A 22,521-nucleotide genomic window follows, 5' to 3' on the forward strand; every position below is an offset into this window, starting at 1 on the left:
TGTCTCCAGCATCTGGTTATGATAAAAGAACAAACTGTCAGACTGCCAAGGAGAAGGGCACTATGGGTGCTGTGTAGTAAAGGCAGAATCTCCTTATAGATTTTGTGGCCTATGCAGTGTAAGTGAAGGTAGATCCATAAAGAGCAAAGGATGAGAAATGACACTTACCAAACCAAAAAGTTACATTAGACACTGAAGGACAGTTGGCTAAGAAGCAGTGAAGAGAATAGTGCTGCAAAAACAGCACCTGCCTGAGAGAAAATGAAAAGAAAGGCATAGCATGATGGGACAAGATGAGAAAACTCGGAATCTCTTAAGGAAGAGACTGGAAGTCTCAGATCTGAAGGTGGGAAGAGCAGCCTCCTCAAAAAGTATTAGAAATTGACATGGGTATATTATCCCTGTTTGGTCTAGATTATCTTAGGTTGCATTTCTGTCCCCTACACATGGCTTCTCTCAGCCTGAGCAATTCCTATCAATTAGTTTCAGTGACACTCAGGAGGAGTGATATGTACAACCCTGTGTGAGCAAGAGCCATGAAATCAGGCCTGAAAGACTGTAAGCAGACAGCACTGAAACAAAGCCATGTAAGGTGAAAAAAGCCCCCTGGAAGGAGTACTAGCAGGATTACATGGGAGCACACCAAGAAACAGCAACTGGAAAAAAATGAAATTATGTTCCTATTCTCAACAAAACGATGTGCTTATGACAGCCAGTTTTGTACTAGTGCTGCTTAGTGCTCAAGAACCAATGGTTTACAGCCAAAAGAATTTTGAGGGTAAGTATGAATAAATTTTGTTATAACCAGGAAAAAACAGGAAAACAAAGGAAAAAAGAAAGTAATTTGCCTAAAGGTTCTCAGGAAGTCATTGGCAGTGCCAAGCTTTTGGTCTCATGACTTATTTGCACAGGTCTCTTTTCTCAGGGATGTTAATAGCCCAACACTGTTTCTGTTTGATGGAAGAAGTCCAAATCATATCAATTCATGTTTAATTTTGTAACTCGGCTTAGTTCATGGTAAGACACTAAGTAACGAATTCTCATTTTGGTACTGTTCAAATTTGTACTAAAAAAAAATGAATCAAACTTTATATTTACTATAAAGTGTATATATATGTGTGTATATACATCAGAGGGGCTGGAGCTTGATGATCCTTGAGGTCTCTCCCAACCCAAGCCATTCTATGATTTGATGATTAGTTCCCCATCCTTTATAAGAATATACCATATGTGGATAACTCATATCAATAATAAGTAATGCTATGTATACTACCTAGGACATTCACTGGTGATGATGCAGTAATTGGGAATTATTTCTTGCCTAGTTTCCCAATAATCTAGTTTAAATGATAAGAAAACACTTAAACTTTAGATCTGTTTCTCAATCCTTTCTCAGAAATGAAAGCCTCCCTTTGAAGAACTGGTGGTGTCAGATATTTACAGAGTTAAGCCATGCATCCTTACTTTAAAATTGTTAATGTCTATCTCATCTGCTCTCTCCTATCATCTTCAATTTGTCAACAGAATGTAGTAATATGTTTGATTCATTAGAGGTGGAAAAAGGATGGTGAAAGCAAGTAAATATGCCAGATATCAGTCAGTGAAACCCCACAAGTATTAAGTCACCTCAGTTTGTTTGTCTGGTAAAAGCTGGCCTCTTGTTGGGTGAACTGAGGCCAGCTTGATTCACCACCAGAATGTGAGTCTGGAACTGACACTGAATTCGCAGATGTGCATAAGAGAAATCCCTTGAGTTTTAAAATAATTGACTCAGGGGGAGGCAGGAAGAATTTAAACAATGTTGTTAAGTAGAGTGAAGTTAATCAGTTACCATCACTACTACTGAAACTAGTCTCAGTTTGACATCAGGTTGATTTTCTAATTATTTTGTTTAAATAAAGATTAAATTAATATTTTTAATTCACTGAGAATACACAAATCTGGGAAATTTCTGAACAATCTTCTTGCTTATAAACAACAAAAGGAAGTGATATCATACATGAGACTAATAGTTGAGGAGTGAAGTTTTTATGTGCAAAAAATTTCAATTTTAGAGCTTTCTGGGGAAAATTAGATATAAACTCTGAAGGAAAACCAGCATGAGTTACAGTGAAGAATGTTGAAAATACTAAGTGTAAATTGATAATTCCAAGCTCATGAGTATATGCTCTGCTTGTAGAAAAAGCTCTGGAACTGTACATTTGGCCTTTTGGAAGTGATCGTAAAAACAATGCTGTAGTTAAAAGAGAAAAAAAGAAAAGGACAATGTCTCTTTCTTGCCTCTTTGTTTATGCAGGCTGTCATCCAAAGCTGTCAAAGAAGCAAGCCTCTTAGGAGAACTTTTCCAGGTGTTTTCTGTCTAGTGGAAGTTTACGTACAGGCTGATTCAGAGGTGCAGTGACTACAACTGAATTACCAGTGGTCAAATTCATTTATGCTTCTTTTCTTTGGTATTCAGTTGAGTCACAGAGAATCTTTTGGGTCATTTAGATCCATGTCTGCCCTTCTAATGGGTGTGATGTACTTTACATGTCAACACAGACTAACTTATCTGGCTCATACTTTCTTTCTTGGAATGCGAAACTTAAAATAGATGCCATTTAATACTTGGCTTTCAGTTAAAGACCCATCTGTGGATGCCTGATGGAAACATTTTTGAACACTCCATTTAGAGATAATTTTGCTCATATGTTGTAGATTTCTTCTGTTCCTTTTTCTCCAGCTTAAATCAACAGAAAAAAAGGATTTTGTATGATTAAGATTTCAGCTTTTCATTACTGGTTCTAAAATGTTGTAACTTCCAAAGCAATTGATGATGCTGTCACAAACAGAAATTGCAACTTGGTTTTTGAAAGCAGTGAACATTTTGGTCTCGGCTTCTTTAAAGTTTTGAATGCTAACCCTAGTTTTATACCTGACACAAATGATGATGACTTTTGCCTATGTACGCTTTGAAAGCAGACTAATGCTCAGTTTGAGATACTTTAAAGCAATCTTATTCTCAGAAATAAGTATTCAGCACTTGGGGAAGGGCTGACCTTGCTGCATAGTCTGCAGTTGGGCACTTGTGGAAAGCCAAATATTCGAAATCACCACCTCCTTTGAAAATACTTATTCACAGAATCACAGAATCATAGAATATGCTGAGTTGGAAGGGACCTAAAAAGATCATTGAACTCCTGGCTCAATAAAGGACCACCCAAAATTCAAGCCCTATGTCTGAGAGCGATGTCTAAACATTCCCTGAACTTTAGTCACCTGATGTATGTGGAACTTGAAGCAGTTAAACAAGTGTGCCCACAAACAGTGAATGACTGACTGCAAGAACAAAAATGTAAATCAGCTTTGTAACTTAGCAGTGATTGTTCAAATGAAAAGTAAGATATAACTAACGATTGTTGAAGAATTCCGTAAGCATAATCCTGTGTCTAACAACTGCAATCAATTTTATTATCACTGTTATCAAGACTGTAGTTAAAATGGCAAATGGTCTTGAGTTATGGAGATTAGACAACATAGAAATAGTGTCTTCAAATTAAAAAAAAAAAAAGAAAGGTAAAGCCTGTGATGAGTAACAGGAAATCTCTGCTTTTGCAAAAATACCACCTAAAAAATCCAGAAGGGAAGAATCATTCACTGCAAAGGAAAAAGAAAAGGGTCAAATATCAGCTAAGTAAAATACAGTCAGAGAATCTAGGACTTTTAAAAAAATTCTTCTAAAAATGTCCTGTTCCCTTATTTCCAGTGCTGCCTATCATGTTGGGAAAATGTCAATGTTTTATTTGAGCCCTGAAGTATGTTATAGAGTGTAGTGGGAGAAACAAAACTTGTGATGATTAAAGAATAATACACAGAAATGAGAAACATCTGCTAAGGGTGCATTTGCATTTGTCAGTCATCTGGTGGCCTCCACTTGGCAACCTCAAGCTAATGTTGACTTGGTATCACATCCTTTAATCAAAATACTCCTTTTGTGTGCATCTCAAAGAGTGTTCTTCAGCCCACACAATGATTGCTTGTTTGCTTCGTGTTTATGAACTCCTTCAACAAGATCCCTAGAGCTTAGCCAAGGAGCTTTGGCCAACATTTTCCAAATGTCAATGCCTGAAACTTGGCATCTAATAAGCAATCTTCTTTTCAGAAGCTCTGAGCATCAGAAACTTTCTAGAGACTCGAGAAAGAGTTGTTTCTCAGCATTTTGTGGTCTTGTATGGATTTGAATATGTTAGTTTAAGCACTCAGTGTTTATGTATTAGGGATAGGAACTGGATATTATAATGCCTAGCTACAGATTTTCTATCATATGCATACAAGTAAGCTGAATTTTTAGGATATAGTCATCATTACAAAGATAATGGACAGTAATACTTTATGAACAGTAATAGCCATGTGCAGATAACGCTAGTCTATCTTGCAGGTATTTTTCAGTCAGTCTGGCTCTACATTTTGATAAGAAAATGTAGGTACTAAGAAAATAATAAATACTCATATGTACTGGGACCAACTCTTCCTCAGTCAAACAGTGCCAGAAGTTGGACATAAAGGGTCCAGTTTTATAAGGTCAGGTTTGAATTAGATACTATATGAAATGCCTTTAAGCAACAAACTTTGCTATTGAGTTATTATTGCAGATGCTAGTTGGAAGGGAAGGCTTGACTTCAGATTTCAAGTCTGAAGCCATTGGGACTGTTCAGTGTGAAAAAATGTAAAGTGAAGTTCATGTGAGTGTGTCTAGCTTCCAGGATTCAAGCACATTCTTAACACAGGAATGTAGGATATGAAAATGTAGCACAAATCCGCTACTTTGTTCAAATTTCAAAGTTTGCCTTTGAAATAAAAGAGCAAAAATCATTCTTCGTAGTGAATGTAATAACAAAAACAGGCTGTGAAAACCAAAAACGCGGGAAGAAACTTGCACACCACAGAAATCTCAAAGAGGTATTGCAATGATGGAAAGCACTTGCTAATTCCCCTCCTACAAACCTAAGCCTCTCAAATAAGGTGCAACCTTGTCTTGCTTAACTTTTCCCTCAACTGTTTTTTTTTAAGGTTTTTTATTGCCATTGCCCTATCATTGCAAATGATTTAGATGCTAGAAGCCAAAGGATTTTTTTTTTTTTTTTTTTACAATCTGTGCTTATATTTGTATGCAAAAGTATGTTTTTATCTAGCAGATTTGGGTTCCTCTTGTTTACTTTGGTTTTTGAGACTTCATGATGCAGTACGTACCTTTGCCATTGCAGAAAAAGTCTACGTGTGCACTTTTCTGTTTCTAAGTAAGAACTGCAAAATATATTATCTTGAGGACATGTAATGCATAGTGAACAATACCAAGTGGCTAAGGAGTTGGCAAGACTGTGACAAGAAGACTTTTTTCCCCACTGTTCTTTTTTGTTGTTGCTTTCTCTTTGTTATTGGTAGAGCAAAGCAACTACAGCCCTAGAGGGGCCATTTTATTGTACTTGCTTCTCCTGACTGGTGTTTTGGATTCTTGATACATTTTTTCATACTTTCTTTTTTCTTCCTGCCACTCTCAAAGATTTTCTGAACTAGAAGTAATACTGAGTCTTTTGAGTGAGTTTGTATTCTTGTTCAATTATAATTCTTCGGGGGAGGAAATAATAACAAGTGCATACATGAATGTATATGGTTATAAAGATTTGTGCTGATAACATTTTATGCCGTACTGCAGTTTGGAAAAACAATCAAACAAACCAACCTCAATGAGGAATCCTTTTTCTTTTAATACTTAGAGATGTATACTGTATCTCTGTGTCGATGAAACAAACTTCTTTAGTTACTAGAAACTTAAAAGCGTATGAATGAACAGCGATGGAAAGTCAAATAATTTCTTGAGTGAAAAAATGCATTCCAAGTTTACTGAAATTATTTTTTGTTTGTAACAGTGTTGGTAGGTGACCCTGTGCCCCTGCTTTTTATGTATCTCTGGACTCTTCAAAAAGTTCTGGATTTTTTGGGTGAGTTACATGTATTTAACCATTTCTGAAATCATTTGCCAACTGTTTGGTTCTCCATACCATGTAACATGCATACATACATACATTTTTCCCCCATCTTGTATTCAAATAAAATTGAGGCAGAGGTATCACAAGAGTAATACTTAGATCCTCATCTCTTGGGATCAGAGGATCAGATTGCTAAATCTGTTTATGACCCTCATGCTTCAGGAAGTCTGGAAATACATCTGAAAGATATGAACTAATTATAACTCAAATGCAATAGTTTTTGAAAAGATAGAAGAAACAGCTTTGATTTTGGATAACACTTCATAAATTTTGATGGCGTGTCTACTTCACAAACGTTACCAGTGTCAGCTCAGCAGATGGCTGCAGAGCACAGAGCACAGTAAGCTTACTGTAATGCTTACTTGCTGTTTTTATTTTGGGGCTGGGAAGATGCTGTGTACCTACCCTGAGGGGTCCCTTTTGTCAATTCCTATGGGCCAAGTAATCAGCTGGGTGTCTCCCATGTTTTTCTGAGTTACAGAGGTAGATTTACAAAGAGACATGTTGCACTAAGGACTCTTGAAATGCCTTGATTTGTTGCATCTCTCCCCTTCCTTTTCTCCTTTGGCTTTAATAATAACAAATACATTTGTAACATTTGTAATGTTTCTGTTTTTTGAAGAGCGAATTTAAAGAGTACAGTCTCCCACTTCTGTTTTTAATCTTCTCAATATTTTTTCCTGAGCAGAGACTGCATTCTTGGGAAAAGCACTTGATACTGTGAAGAGTGCCTGTGCCTGATTGTTCACCTTAAGCAAAGCACTCTTTTAAAGCAGGAGTGTTGGCTGAGGGCAGAGGGGAAAAACTAGGCCCCATAAGGATGGCTTTCATATTTTATTAAAAGTGTGAGGACTTAATACAAATGTTTGAAAACTACAAAGCCTGAAACATGCCTGCAGTGGATGTAGATTCTGAACTACATAGACAAAACAGAGGAGGCTGGGTTTGTGGTGAAGAGGAAGATTCATATAGCTATAAAAAGATGATGACAGTGTGGAGACCACTCAGTATCATCTTTTTCCTGTAGTCTGGCAAAACTCTGATGGTTGTTTATTTCCAAATTGGTAAACTTCAACATTTTTAAGAATGTTCTATTATTTCGTAAGGCACTCTGTTATTCATTTTGCTTAATCCTTAAGCTGTAGGAGTGGAAGTAAATAAAAAAATGTGTAATAGAATCAGATGTTTTAATGATAGTAAAGACAGTAAACTGCATGGCAAACTTCCCTGTCTAGCACTTTTCTGTTTGTCAAGTATTTCTTTGGCAAAACAGCAATGATTCCTTCACCTTTTTCTTTGAGTAAATGTAGTACATGGTTATCTTGCCAGACAATAGCATTACACTGGCATCCATTTTAATGTAAATGTGTAATCTAGAAGCACATTTTCCCTGTTTTTCTGCCAAATGGTTCATTTTACATCCAAGGTGCTTGAAGTTATCTTGCAGATTACCATATATTATTAAATGGGAGTTTAGGAAGAGGAGGAAAATCAAAAGAGCGGTGGGAAGGACTAATTCTGCCTTCCCATCCACAAATTCTGTACTTGTCTCAACATCCGACTTGTAATCAGGCAACATGTGTTCCTGGTGTGCTATGGTGAGGATGGGTAAAACATTTGGATCCCAAATGGTTCCATTACTGTATCACCCAACTGGATTGTCCAAGCTGCTATATGAGCAGCAAAACCAATGAATTCTGATTTCTTCTGGATTACATTATTTATTTTCCTGAGGCCAAACAGAATGACTAACAGATGAATCTTGTCTGCCTTTCTCTCTGTGGTCATGTTGCCAAGTTGTCTCTACCCACTGCTCACCCACTGATTTTCAGGAACTTGTGCAAGGATAGAATCCTATTTTAGACCTCTCTCAGTTTGAAACTCATATTGCTCAGTGAGCTTGAATATTATCTTGGGGTGGAAGAAGTAGATAAATGGATGGATTGACAAGGAAACAACATATTGAGATAAAATTTGCTTTCTATAAAAGATCATAAAATGAAATGTAGGCCTTACACGCAGTACTTCTCAGTAATAACATTTTCCACAAAAGCATTAGGGACTTCTTGGATACAAAGTCCTGAAATCCATGTAAGAGGCTGAGAACATTAGGAATGATATCTGGCATCAGCAAACACTAGGCTCAGCCAAGATGGTGTACAAACTATCAGACTCCTTTAGCATTTTTGGTAGGATGGTGAGGAATTACAAATCTTGCTGTTGGAAATGTGTGTATACTGTTTTGAATCACACCTATGTGTAGAAACATTCCAGATCCACTTCAGAGGTGCCAAAGCTTTTGCTATCTAGCCTGGAGGGTATGTCTTCTCACTCTTTTCTCTGAAGTAAACTCTTAGTTTAGTTTGCACATACTATACAGTGATACAGCATTATTTTTAAACAACTTTAAAAAAACCCAACACATACAGTTGTAATTAGAAAAGCATATGTGTATCACTTATTCCTTTAAACCTTCCCACAGAATCACAGTACTTAACTTTCATACACATGATCACTTTAACACTGCATTTAAAAGAGGGTTACTGCAATAAATCAAATGACTCATTGGACATCTTTCCATTTGTTTCTGCTTCAAAATAAATTTCTAGCAACTTTGAAGAGGTGTCAGTATTGTACCCGAGTAAAAAATAAACTTGCAAATGTAATGGAAGCATTGAACAGCTGTTTTTTTAATATATTTTAAGAGGTTGCTTCAGGTAAGAATTATTTTGGTCCTGTTCCTGATTCAGCCTCTACAAGGTGGGAAACCCAGTCTTGAGGTAACACAGAGGATTAAAGGCAATACTTCTCCTGACAAAAGCTGAAGCCCTAACGCAAACTCTTCCAACTGTGGGAATGGGTTTACAGTTTAAAGTAACAGGAGAGGTTCAGAGATGAATGCTGCCAGTGTGTTGCTTACAGGACTTAGCCTACGCATTTGCTTTACAGAGGAACTGGACTGTGACTTCCACCACTGTTCTGATCCTGGCCAAAAAGTAAGGATGAGATGGGGAGTTAAAGGGAAGTATGTTTTGAATGCAGTAAGGAATTTTGTTTGGACAAATAAGTTGTATTTCATGACTTAGTGTGACCTCTTCTTTTCTTCGGCGTTTATGTGTGAATGTGTAATACTTACACCTAGAAAAATAAAAAGGTTATAAATGTATAGTGATATCAGCAGAGTTGTTAGCACTTATCATCTCCACTTTTGCTCCTATAGGTATGTAGGTAATTACACTCTTTCACTTCCAGTTTTACACAGGGAAGCTGTTATAATGCTACCTATTTTGGGAGACTAAGGCATTGGTAGGCATTCATTATATTTGCAAGGAATTCTGAGATGTGTAAGAAAATGTTAAGGGATATTGATCAGATAGAGGCTGGAATCATAAATTCCTGTCTTTCAAGAGTCTCAATCTTTGTACCCTTACCTGGCAGAAAAAAATAAATTCAGTTCTTTTTTTGCCTTTGTTGTGGGTGTTATGTCATCAAGAGTAATGACTGGTTTTCTATAGTTGGATGGTTGAAGTGTCATCCTAAACATGGACTAGAAGTGGTCGTGAGCAGGATGACAAACAAGTCTATTAGCTCAGTTACTGTTTATTTCCTGATAACCTACCATTATTGCATTTTTAGCCATTTATCTGTTGCTTTTCCAAGATGTGACTCACTGAAGTATGTTTTCTAGCTGCACTGCAATTTTTGTGGTACAAATCAGAAACAGAACGTCTGAGTTTTACTTCAAACATTATCTCATAAACATTGTGCAAAGACCCCACATAAACACCCTAATTGAGTTAACATTTAAACTTACAATTGATTTATCCTTTAATAAAGGTAAAACCTTAGGGATGCAAATAAAGCAGACTGTTTCATGAGCAAAGCAAAAAAATACATCAGGGTAGAAGTAAATAAATTCTAAAATTTTCTAGAGTTCATGACCGTATAAAACCCAGCAAAAGAAGTGAAAGCCATTGTCTCATCCATACCTATCGCATTATTGAGAAGCTTCCTTCTATCAGGGAATGCTTGTGGTGGGTTCTGCACTTTTGTCTTTTTGACTAAGTTTATAACATGAAATAACCTGAGTTCCTAGTAACAGAGTATTTTGTTTTAAATACAAGACTTGTCCTTGCTTTCCAAGGTAGGTTTTAATGTTGGCAGGTTTGTGAAGCACACTGACAAAAGAGGAGAACTGAAAGAAGAGAACTGGAAGATCTAGTTTAGAATAAAAGCCTTTTAGTTCAGAGGCTACATTCTTGTTATATGTATTACAAGTACCACAAAGAACTCCTAATCCATGATTGAAAGGTCCAGTATTACTGCTTTTGAAATATCTCCTAGAATTCTACTCATTGAACTGTCTCCTTCATGGAATATATAGAGGGTGTGTGCATATGCATAAGAAGTATGCATGCCCCTTTTATTGCCTGTAATAGTCTCTTTTCCTATCTTGTCTTGTATTCAGCAGTGGAGGCAGGAAGACTGAAAGATATGCTTGTTCTCTTTATGAAGACTTTTTATTTCTCCATTTGGTCTGGCAAGGAAGTGACTTAAAGCAAAAAATGTGTTGGCAAGTCTAGTGACCTGTGAAATCAGTCAGAAATCAGATAGATCAGCTAAGGAATTAACAGCAGGAAATAAATTACAAAATAATAAAGCCTTCTTGTTGATGATTTTGATATGTTTCTTACTGCATTGGACTCCTTCCATGAGATGCTCATAAGAAAAGCGGAAACTTAGTTTCCCTAGCAAACCAGTAAAATAAATGTGGACTATAATAGAAGAATTTACAGATAGTTTAGAGGAAGCATTTCATTTGAAATGCTTAGCAGACCTTGCCATAGGGAAGTCAGTCTAAGAAGCCATATATCTTATCTACAAAATACATGATAACTATATATATAATTTTGACATGTAATTTTATGATAAATCCAAGATATCTAAAAGAAAAAAAAGATTTAAAAAACCCAAGATAGATGAAAATTTACTACTGTAAAAAGAGATTTGAAAGAGATTAGAAAGAAATTCTTAACTCGGAGGGTGATGAGGCACTGGCACAGGCTGCCCAGAGAAGCTATGGATGCCCCATCACTGGAGGAGTTTGTGGCTAAACTTGTGTTCCTGGGCAGCCTGATGTAAGTTGGTGGCAGCCAGTTCCAGCAGGGGGCTGGAACTAGATGATCTCTGAGGTCCCTTCCAACCCAAGGCATTCTATGATTCTGTGATTCCAGGATTGGGAGTTCAGGGTTTTATGCTTCTACACATTTGTTCTCTTTAGTTAGTTGGTATATCAAAACCTTTATAAAGAAGAGAAAGCAATCTGCCTGGAAGATATGTCTTTCTGTGGAACACTCCTGTGGAGTGCCCATATCAGACAATACAAAGAGGGAGTCAGGGCATTAAACAGCCATTCTAGAGTCTGAGAAAGTTACTTTCTTCTGCAGAGACTGATTGTGTCATGCTAAATACTACTACTCACATTAAAATAATTAGGCAATATTACTACATATTGCATGAGCTTTGGTAAATTAATGGAAGGAGATAGAAAACTGAGGTCCCTTTTCTACATGTCAAAAAAGCTGCCATGTTTTCTTTCCCCTTTCATTTTGGAGAAACTCAAGAACATGAATGGGGGGAGGGAGGGTAAGGGAGCAGAAATGGAAGTAAAGGACTCACTAGTGGGATTGCATATTTATTTTAGCAGTCGTTATGCAGCTGGCAGAGATTAAGGCATCAGATAGACAGAGGAAAGACTGGATGTTATCAGTGATTTGCTTTGCAGGGAGTTAAAATTCATTAACATTTCTTGTTGGAGGACTTGGCTATGACCTCCACAAACATAACTTGTCCTCTGTCTCTCACAGATGGGTGCCATCATCATCATTTTACATACAGATGTCTGTGCTGTTGTGTACAGAGCTGGGCAAGCTATGGTTTCAGTGTTACTGTAATACCAGAGGAAGCACTTTGCCCTGAACCCTGGCACAGCATGAGTTACAGTCAGTTTTTGTCAGCTCTTCCTGCCTGCCATGCACTGCATTTCCAGTGCCCTCCATGATGTGGAGCTGGGATGAGGCAGCAGCTGAGAGACAAATTGTATGGAATAGCAAATGAAGCTGAAATGGAAATGGTTTATGTCAAGCTGGCTTCTGTTGGCAGATGCAGGCTGTCAACTGTTGTGCCACAGATTGTCAGTTGTTCTGTTGAATGTAAACCCCTCAAGGCTTATTAAAGAAGGTGGTTTTCTCACATGTGAATATAGAGCCATGAAGTTCCTGAAGTTAAGAGGCAAACTTTCTGGCTGATGAATAGGGATTCTTCTTCTATCTGGAAAGGGAATGCAACAGAGCGTAATCTAGCTCTGCAGTAGGTCTTTCCAAGAACAACATAATGGCATTATAGAGAAGTTACTTTAGACATTACAAAATTAAAAAGTCAATTACACTTTGCTGTATTTACACAATTTCATCCTCCTCGCTGGAGAGTTTCAAGGCAATGTTATCAATGAACTTGGAAACTATTACAAAGTATGCCTAAGATGCCTGGTGTGCTTATTCATGGGAATTTGGACTTAAGAAGCTTTCTCGTCCTCTGCATTTATCAAAGCAATACCACAGGCTGTGGAATTATCTGCCCTGACGAGAAGAACCATCCCTCTCTGGAAGAATGAAAGGAAAACAGGAAACATAACACAAGAAAAAAGTTGTTGTAGAAAGAAAAAAGAGCTTGGCTCATTAAAAGGGCTGTCATCCTGGATGTGCTAAGATGTAGATTTGTTAGTTTAACATTACTCACCCATATCTCTGCTTTTTTTCTTGCCAGATTCTTTGATTGTGGTGTATTTGGTGTGTGTGTGTATGGGGGGGTGTTGTTACTTTTCCTTTTTTTCTTTGATTTTTGTGAGTATAAGGGTCCAGATCTAGGAAAAAGAAGCTTCTACTTCTTTTGGATTAGAGTGAAAGTGATGCAAATGCCTAAAAAAATCCCCATCCTTTCCCAGTTATCTTGGTATTTGTAGAAGGTAGAAAGTCTCAAATCTGATTTCTCCCTCCACCTCTGAACTTTGAGGCAACTTGTGCTTCTAATAGTAAGTTGTCCGATTGACTGTGCATTTAACAGAATAAGTAAGAAGTATTACAGAAGGTAAGCTACATGCACTGCTCTAATCAAGAGGGTATTCTTTCTTTATTATATATTATTTTTGTTGGCTGCTGTGACTGCTGATTCAACAGAAAGTTGTTTTTTTTTTTTCTTTTAAGCTTAGGACAAAACACTGCTGATAGAGAATACTGCATAGATCCTAAAGACCCTGAGATAACATTGTGCAATCTTTACTCTGAAACTAACTTGAACCCTTACAGGGCTTGCCCAAACTAACCCCATCCATAAACAACTTTCAAGTGAAATGTATGGTTGATCTTCACTTGACTGACAGTGCACAGATTTAAATTTAAAGTTTCATTTAGGCTACCTTATCATTTGTTGTCAGAAGTGCTTTGTGGAATGGATGAAACTTGCTCTTTCACTGAAATGGAACAAGTTTTCCAGTGCCTTCCGAGTCTCTCCCTTTTCACTGTTCAGTGGGAAAGGGGTCTCCCCCACTGAAGGAAAAACCTAAACCTATTGCTAAGCAGAGGAGCCACAATGTGCCCTAAAGGCCTCCTCTGCCTGTTCCTGTTCCTCCAGAGCAGGGAATGCTCTGAGGCAGTTTGGAGGAAGTAATGTTCCACTTCTGCCCTTCTATTTGTAGTCAGTATAAATGTGTCAGAAGAGAGGACACATCCAAGAATATTTCTATTCCTTCAAGGAGGTAGACAGATTTACAATCAAATTCTTTTGTTTTTCTTTTATATTTGTCCTGTCTTTTGAATTAGGTAATGGAAATTTCATTCTTCTGTTGTGCAAATTGTTCTGCATGACCAACTAAGAAGTCCACCTGCTCAAATTTGAACAAAAAGATACTTAACATTTGTTGTTCTTCAAAGAAAATATTTCCGAGTGCTTTAGCTAGGCCTGTAGAATGCAAAATTAAACTAATTGTTTGAGAATGACATTTATCATGACCTATACTACAATGTTTTCATCAGGGTAGCAGACTTGGACTGCTTATGTTAGAAGGCTGTGTTACTCAATCTGACAATGTTAACATGAAGACGCTTCCGTTTAGCAAACCACAGTCAAATTCCTGTCTTGACCTGACTCTTTAAATGTCTGAAAATAAGCAGGCTGTCTTGTCCAGTGGTTCCTTGTGAGCCACAGCTTTTGTGGGAACTACAGAAGGAGCTCTTCACAAGCACACATAAGGACTTCATGATACTTAGCTTGCACACAGGCTGTTGAATGGTAGTAAATCTTGTTTCTGTCAATAACAGAACTGCCTGGAAGGATTATGCATCTATAGCATGATTGTAATTTTTGCATGTGAATGATCTACATGTATTTGATGCTGTTCTGAGTACATTCATACAGCACAGATAGCTGACTTTGTATTCTGTCCCCACTGGGCCCAGAACATCTCTGTATTTTTCTACTCTTTCGTCAGGCCACTTATTTTAAAGCACAAATCACAAATTATGTGTTGTATGTGAACTTACTGCTCAGAGTGGGACTCACTTCCAGCAATCCTACCCTGATCTGAGATGATCAAGCTTTGGGTTTAACAAATACTCTCCTGAAGTTTATACTGAAAAATTATTGCATTAAAGATGTTGAAAGGTGTTGAAGCACTTTTCAGATCTGTTCTTCCCATATGGCAGTAAACAAAAGGAGGCTACAGTTCTTCTAAAACTACTTGCAACTGGTTCCATAGTATGGAATAGCCTTTTTTGGGAACATGTATTCCTGTTGGCAAATCATCCCCTCTGGATCCCTGAAGGGTGCTGGCACCAAGGGGGAAGAAGGGTTCTTTAGTGGAAGAAGAAATAAAGAGGGAAAAATGAAGGAACAGGGAATGCTTGGCTAAACAGGGAAGGAAAAGCCTCCCTGGTAGTGTGCCAGTATGTATCCAAAGGAAATGCTGGAATCTCCCTTTCCAAGGGACTTCAGACAACAACAAAACCTAAGCACTAGAATATGTATTGCAGAGAACATTACTGTGTTGGCAGGGAAATGGGCTGGATGATCTAATTATTTTCCATCTTCAGCTTGTCTGAGAATAATCCAGATCTGTGTAGATGCTTTTTTTTTTTTTCTTTTTTTCTTTTTTTTTTTTTTCCCTCCCTATTTATTTCCAAAATATTGTGAACTGGGAATTATTTTTTTTTTTTTAAAGATAATGGGTTTTTGACCCATCAGTCCCAAGCCTCATCAAATCATAACCTTTCATGTAACTCTGGTTTCCAGATCTGCTAGGTGAAGCATCAATAGTAAGAGTTGGTTTCTGCAATGGACACCTGCAGCCTACACCTGCAGAGTTTTGGGGGTAGTAAGACTTTGAAACTGAACTCTCAGTCTGAACTTCTGAGTCTGAATTACTTCTGCTTACTGAATTCATTACATGAACAGATCTGTTCATTGCTTGTTCTGATCTGTACTTTAAGTAATAGTTTTTTTAAAGGTAAGTTTGCAAATTCTGTCAAGTCTTAAATGGTGAAGATTTAATATAACAAATTCAGATCCTGTGAAAACTATGGCTTTCATTTCAAAATAAAACATGGACCAAAGCTTGGAAAATATTGGTCTAATGGCTTGAACATCAGTAGATAGCTACCAAAATCTTTTTATCTTATGACTCACGAGACAGGTTTATGTTTTCCTATGTTTGGAAAACCAGAACTGCCAGTAATCTGATATGTCAAATAGAGAGGAGGATTGGTGGGTTTGTGTTGTTTGCAATGAGTCACGAACAAGAAGACCTCAGTGAGTTTGAGAGAAGTAATGCAAACAGGTTCCTGCTATGAAGACTTGGCATTTGTCCTTCTGTCATGTCCCAGAAAACTATTGTTGGAGCTCTGCCAAAAGCAGAAGATGGGCTGATTATAATGCACAGCTGAATTCAAATTATCCTGATGAGTGAGTGTGATTGACTTGTTTTATCCCATTCTTAACTTTGACACCTTAGAGAAAATGGCAGCATAGTATGTGTCCAAAGAAGTGCAATTCAAATACATTCTAGAGAAGCTCCCATGCAACCAACATCCCAAGAGATGGTGACCAAATACATGTTTTCATTGAAGGGAAGGCTAATTGTTTGCTTCCTGGTTTTGTGGATATCTTACTGATTTCATGGAAATATTTATATCTTTTGCAAGAAGCAGTAAGTTTGCTAAAAATAACTGCTGCTCAATATCCCATTACAACATTCAGCATAAAGGAAAGTTGCTGAGTTGCCTAGCCTTTAAACATGATTTTTTAGTTTTTTTTTTTTAAAGTGAAATACATAATTCATCATAAATATTAATTTTCTAGAAAATGCAGAGCAAAGGGCATCTCTAATTTCAAAAGGGTAGAGTGTTTCAAGGCATTGCACAGTGGCTTGTAATAAAGAAAAAAAAATTCACTTTGAAAATCAAAAGACGTTAGAGTAGGAAGTATATGACTTTCTTGTTTATTCATTTGTAAACCTTTGTGATGTCTTCCATAAAATTTCCCTATGAAGTTTGTGTTGTGGAATTATATTGGTAAGATTGAGAGGAAATAAATACATTACCAGAGTATGGTATTTAAGAAGAATAAAATAGTCGCTTCTGTTCAAGCCAAATTATTCGGCTGACATCTAAGTGAGCCAAAATTGCTGTGGAATGTGAAGATCACAGAAAAGTGACTTTTAACTGGTACTTCTTCAGAATTTAAATGTCTTCAACATGTTATTGGTTTTCTCCTTCACTCCCTCACCATGACATATTTTTTCCAAAAATAGTGTCAGTAAGTGAATATGTCTATACGGATCTGAGCTGGTGTGAGCAGAGTTGATATAAAGACAAGCATACAACAACTGTATGGTCTTTATCTGACTTAGTTCTCATTCATTTAATAAAGGAACAGAAGCACAGAGGATATTTTTGCTGGATGATTTTAGTGTTGTACCATTCACTACAAGGTTTCTGATAATTCATTTCTGCAAAGAGCCTTCATCTTTCCTATCCCTTATTCCTACAGAAAAAATACAGCATAGATTGTATTGTTTCAGTACTGTCTTTCATTTTATTTGAGATGTTTTATTGTGCCTATTCCCCCCAAAAAACATTTTTTTATGTGTTCTCATGTGTACAGGCACACGTGTGTACATTTCCATAAATAAGGGACTTGGGTCAACAAATTAAAGGTTAAATATCAGCAGATAGTTAGTTTATCCCAGTTTAGAAGAATTCAAATGAAAGATTCATGCCAATGACAGCAACTCCACTGGCTGAAGTACTCATAGCTGTTTTGGATCAGGATCATGGGACATGTAAACAGTTCAGGTAGGCAATGTAAATGTCTCTTGCAAATAAGTAGTAAGATTGCAAGTTCTTTATGGCAGAAATCATGTAGCTCTACCCTTGCATTCAACGAGTACTAGTAAACAGCTTTCAGCATGTCATTACTTCACAAACTATAATCAGTTTACCATCCTAACCCTGATGTTGAAGGGTGTGCTGTAACTGTGTTTTGATAAATGGGAAACTAAGGCATGTGAAAAGACCTTTAACACTTACACAAGCTGTGGGTGGCCTGACTCCTGTTCAGTGGAAGTTCAGTGCCTGAATAATATGGATACAGATCCTGTATCTAAGTCCTGTGTTGAAATGTAGATCTCATCACGTGTTAATCTTACCTCAGAAATGTCTTATTTTCCTTACTGAGTAATTTAGGAAACAGCTCAGTGCAAAAGCAAGATGCCAGTACTAATTTCCATTCAGAAGAAAGAAACAGTGCTAACAAACACATCTATGTAAGTACCAACCTGTAATATCTCTCTTTCAGATTGGAGATATTACATTGAATTATAGACTTTCACAACTGCCGTTAAATGCAGAAAGCCAGGTACTTTTGCTATATTCATAGAAGATACCTTTGAGAACCTCTTATGGAGAACTTGAAGTAGTCATAAAGAGAAATAAGCCCACTGAAGTGTCCGTACTAGAGCTCATGGTGCTGCTGAGCAATACAAAAAAATAAGCATTTAGTTAGCTCCTGCTACACTGAAACTGTCATGAAGTGCTCAAAATGAGAGCATTCAGCAATAACGTGGTATGCTCTCAATTGAGTCAAATTTACTGAGCCAGGGGACAGTCAAAAGAAGGAATGCAAAGCTTATAGCTCTCTTTATGAGCTTGGCAAAATCTATACATCAAGATCTGGTTGTGTTCAGCAGTTCCTCATTTGAAAACATTTTGTATGTTTTTACAACACACAAATGAAAAATCAGTCAAAATGTAACTGAGACTTTATAGTTCCATCCAGTATATCGTAACTTCCATGATTAAATTATTTTAAGTCTTTATTTTGCATTTCTTAAAATATCTCTATTTTAAATAGATTCAGCTGAGGAAAATATTGGTTTTAGAGCAAGGATGGCTAAACCAATGAATAGCTAATAAAAATGCCAAGTGCTAATTCATCTCTCAGATTTAGGATTAATAAATCACACCTGAAAGAGCTGACTAGAGGAAATAAATCGCTGAGTCAGTTTCAGTGGGATTTAACATCTGTCTAAATCACTGAAGAGTTTAAAACGAAAAGTCTGACAGGTTCGGGTTGGGGAGGATTCTTCTTTTGAATTGAAAATACTTCCAGTTTTTCTTAAATTTCTTCTACTTTCATCTAGCCATACTGAAGCACATCAATAAGAAAAGCACCTCCTTTTGGTCTCTACATATGTAAGTTCTAGAAGCTATGGCTAGTCTCAAAAATAAAAATGTTACTGGAAGAAATGATAAAAAAATAGTGATTTTTGAAAAGTGATTATTTTGAGTAACCCAGTTATTAAACCTCTAAATTTGAACATCTGATAAAAAGAAGGAAGGTTTTATTTGTTTAAAAAATAAAAATGATCTTTGAGGCTAGCTTCACTCTACAGAGCAATAGTCTTTGGGCTGTTTCAAGTGAAAGACTTGAATCTCTAAGCATTTTAGACAGTCTTATTTACCTTCCTTCTGTCTGTGCAAAAACACTCTCCTACTGAGGATGCGATTTCAAGGGCACAGAACTGACAGACTCTGTTTGGAATAAATTCAAACCCTTTACAAACTATTTACCCTAAAGAATGTGTAGAACCTTCCTTAAAATGTCTATGGTTACCAAAATAAGGGTCTTGGTATGTATGTATGCATATGAAATATGTAATAGAAATGAGCTATTTCTCCAAGTCGGAGAAAGGACTGCGCAGAGAAACTTTGCCAGATGACACCAGGTCGTTAAGTGCTTTGTGAGAAAACTCTTGGCCTCCCCTCCTTACTGATGAAATTTGCTTTCCACTTCAGTGAGGCCAACACTTCACTCATGGATGATGCCCTGGAGATTATCAAGAACATTAAGAAAAATTTCCCATCACCTCTGATTAATTATCCAGAGTAACAAGCTATCCCTTGGGCAACTAGTGTCTCAGCTATAGATGGACACTGCAATGTGAATTTTAATCCAATGCAAAGTCTGCAACCAGCAGGATAACTTCATCACTACAACAGTCACTGCTAGGCAATAAAGCAGATCAGCAAAAATCAATCGAGACTACAATTCTCAATGTCTTATCCAAAACCTCGGTGCCAGTTTGGGCTGTGCTGAATAAGCACACAACTTAATACCTGCTGGCAGATTTGAGAGATGTAGTCCAATTGTAGAATTATAAAGCATACTCACTAAAACTGATTGCTTTCCATTATGTAGATGTATGTAAATGCACATCTATGTAGCATTGTCACTGCCTAGATTTTTCCAAGTACTAACTAATATCAAGCCCTGGGGTAAAATGGTCCCATATGTTCAGGAAAAATGAACGTGTACTTCTGCAGTTAACGTGAAGAGTTTTTGTTCCCTGTGCTGTAAAGTACTCATGCTTTTACCACCCTGTGTTCATGTTGGCAGCCTGGTAGCAAAAATCAAGAATAATTGTCATTACTCTCTAATGCAGTAACGCTAAGAACTCTAAGGTTAACGACTCAAGTGTACTTGGGGGTTGGAGGCAGGAGGTAAGGAAAGAGAAGAAACACCCTAAAAAGGCTTTAGTAGAAACTAATCCCATGCATCAGAGTTATTTGTAGAGGAACTGAGGGAACTATATTGGCAAGAATGTGGAATGTCTCAGTAAAAATCTCAAATCCCCTTCTATAGTACAAATACTGTTGTTGGGTTTTTTTTTTTCCCTGTATGTTTGAACATTCCTATTTATATTTTCCTACGAATTAATGTGTTTAAAGTATTTTCTACTCATTGAGGATATACAGCCAATTATCCAAAATATTGTTTTTCTTATTAAAAAAAAAAAAAGCCGAATACAAGTACCTTCCTATAATCATTATGTTACAGCACATGATTATTTTGTGAATGTTTTATTCTCCTTAGTTTAGTACATTGGAAATGACTCCTGAAAGTTGGATCAGTTGGTAGATGTGAGATGAGCCCTCCTTTGATTGAGTCAATAAAGCCTTTCCCAGCATACCATCCTTCACTTATATTTTCACATCAGAAATAACAATGTAAAAAGAATGGCACTTGTTTAACTGCATAGACTATAATTAATTTAGGATATATTTTTGTTTTGCCCACTCACACGTGTGCAGTCAACAAATGTACAGTTGGAAGAGTAGTATGGTTAGGATAGTACTTCACAGGTGTTATAGTTGGAAAGATTATCGTAGTGGAAAAGAAACAATCAAAAAAGAAATGCTCAACCATACCCAATGATCTAGGCATGTAGTGGAAAACTCCAAAAAGGAGGAATCTCCAGAAGGAGATCCTCCCCAGGTGATAGTCAGCCCTTAAATGGGATCTAGGAGGGGTGGAGCCTGGCCAGTCACACAGGTGAATTGCTTTCACTTGTGCTCCTACAGCTGACTCAGTCCTTGCCTCAGGTGATCAATCAGTGGTTCAGGCCATGACTCAACAGTTCCCATACACACACATCTCAATGTTTTCCTCCCTCTCTTTTCAGTCCTAAACTGAAAATGGGGTTTTCTTGAAACTGATGTGGAGGCTGTGTATATCTTGAATGGAACCTTTTATTTTTCTGTATGGTTTCTTTTGTGCAGAATGTGAGTTTGAGAGAGCTGGAAAATTGGAGACACAAAAAAATCTGCATCATTTAAAAATTTTGTGTGTGGACTTTTCTGTAGTTCTCCAAGAAGTACTCAGTGATAGAGAAGTGTAATTCATTTGACTTCATGGATAGGTAAACATAGAAGTGGAAAAGGTAAGTAATGTAAAGACAAACGTGTTAGGATATAAGAGTTGGCTTTAATCTCTGACATAAAAAAGGAAAAGGGAGTGGGGAGTGAGGAATTAAAAAAAGAAAAAGAAAAAAAGAAAAAAAAAAAAAGAAAGCTATAAAACCTACAGGATTACTACTTGAGTTTATCCAGGGAAAAGTTTTGATGATTCATAAGTGTCTCCTGAGCTGCTAGTCTTTACAGTTTGTTTGCCGTGCACACAGTGCTCCCTGCCACCTGTTGTTAATTATAACATCCTATAAATCTTATGTTAGAAGACTAGCAATGAGACACAGTGCCTGCACTGGCTTAGTGGATGCTCTAGGAAAAAAATAATTTTTCAGGAGTTTATTCCTGGATAAGCTTCTGCAAACCTGGCATTGTCATATACTGATATTTCTATTAAGAAAAACACAAGTGGATGCCTTTAAACAAATAATGTCCTGGCTTTATATAACCACTGTGGTTTCAAGCACATATAAACAAACACTCTGATGGGAAGCTGTCATTTAATAAATCAATACAGCTTGCTTGGTAATAAATATTTTTCTTAGAAACCACATCATTCTCTCTTCCATAGATCATATGACTTTGCAGTTCCTGCATTTTTTTACTTTACTGGAGCAACAAAGAAACGTGGGAAATAACTCAGCATTGTGAAATCATTCAGCTTAGCAGAACCTATGCTCTGGTTAGAACAAGTTTAAAATGTCTCATTTCAGGCATAAGTGGCCAAATTTTTCCCTTTTCCAGGTAGCCACAACTCAGCTGAACTGCATGGTGCCACCTTTCTGAGATGAGGAAAGCATTTAGCTTTGGCTTAATCACTTGGATTTCATTGCCTGTGGTTTTACAAAGAGAGGTGAGCAATATTTCCATCTCACAGGACGGGACTAATTTCTTGCCTGCGTGGCCTTTGGATACTTAAATAAAATAATAACCCTTAAAAAAAAGAATGCCTTGAATCATGGCTATTCACTCTGTTTATACGTTGGCTGCCACTTATATTGATATATATATATATAACTTCCACTTATATTGATAAATAATGCCTTTGTAATCAGCAGTAAAAAGAAACCCAGTACAACAACAACAACAACAAAGACAAAAATTTATATTCTGCTGTCAGTGACAGACTGATTCTATAA

General features: G+C 37.0%; 1 protein-coding gene and 1 long non-coding RNA gene across 2 annotated transcripts in view; one reads left to right on the top strand and one right to left on the bottom strand.

The window, feature by feature from the left end:
• COL8A1 (collagen type VIII alpha 1 chain) overlaps window positions 1-22,521 on the bottom strand; it is an 86,678-nt gene that overhangs the window by 45,764 nt on the left and 18,393 nt on the right. The window lies entirely within an intron of this gene.
• Window positions 1-22,521, top strand: part of LOC116242346 (uncharacterized) — a 211,442-nt gene that overhangs the window by 39,141 nt on the left and 149,780 nt on the right. The window contains exons 3-4 of the long non-coding RNA XR_004169723.2: window positions 5,907-5,978; window positions 22,127-22,235. This is a non-coding gene — a long non-coding RNA (uncharacterized LOC116242346). The remainder of the gene's footprint in view (window positions 1-5,906; window positions 5,979-22,126; window positions 22,236-22,521) is intronic.

Source organism: Phasianus colchicus, chromosome 1 (genome assembly GCF_987193195.1).
Source record: "Phasianus colchicus chromosome 1, bPhaCol1.hap1.1, whole genome shotgun sequence".
Classification (NCBI taxonomy): domain Eukaryota; kingdom Metazoa; phylum Chordata; class Aves; order Galliformes; family Phasianidae; genus Phasianus; species Phasianus colchicus.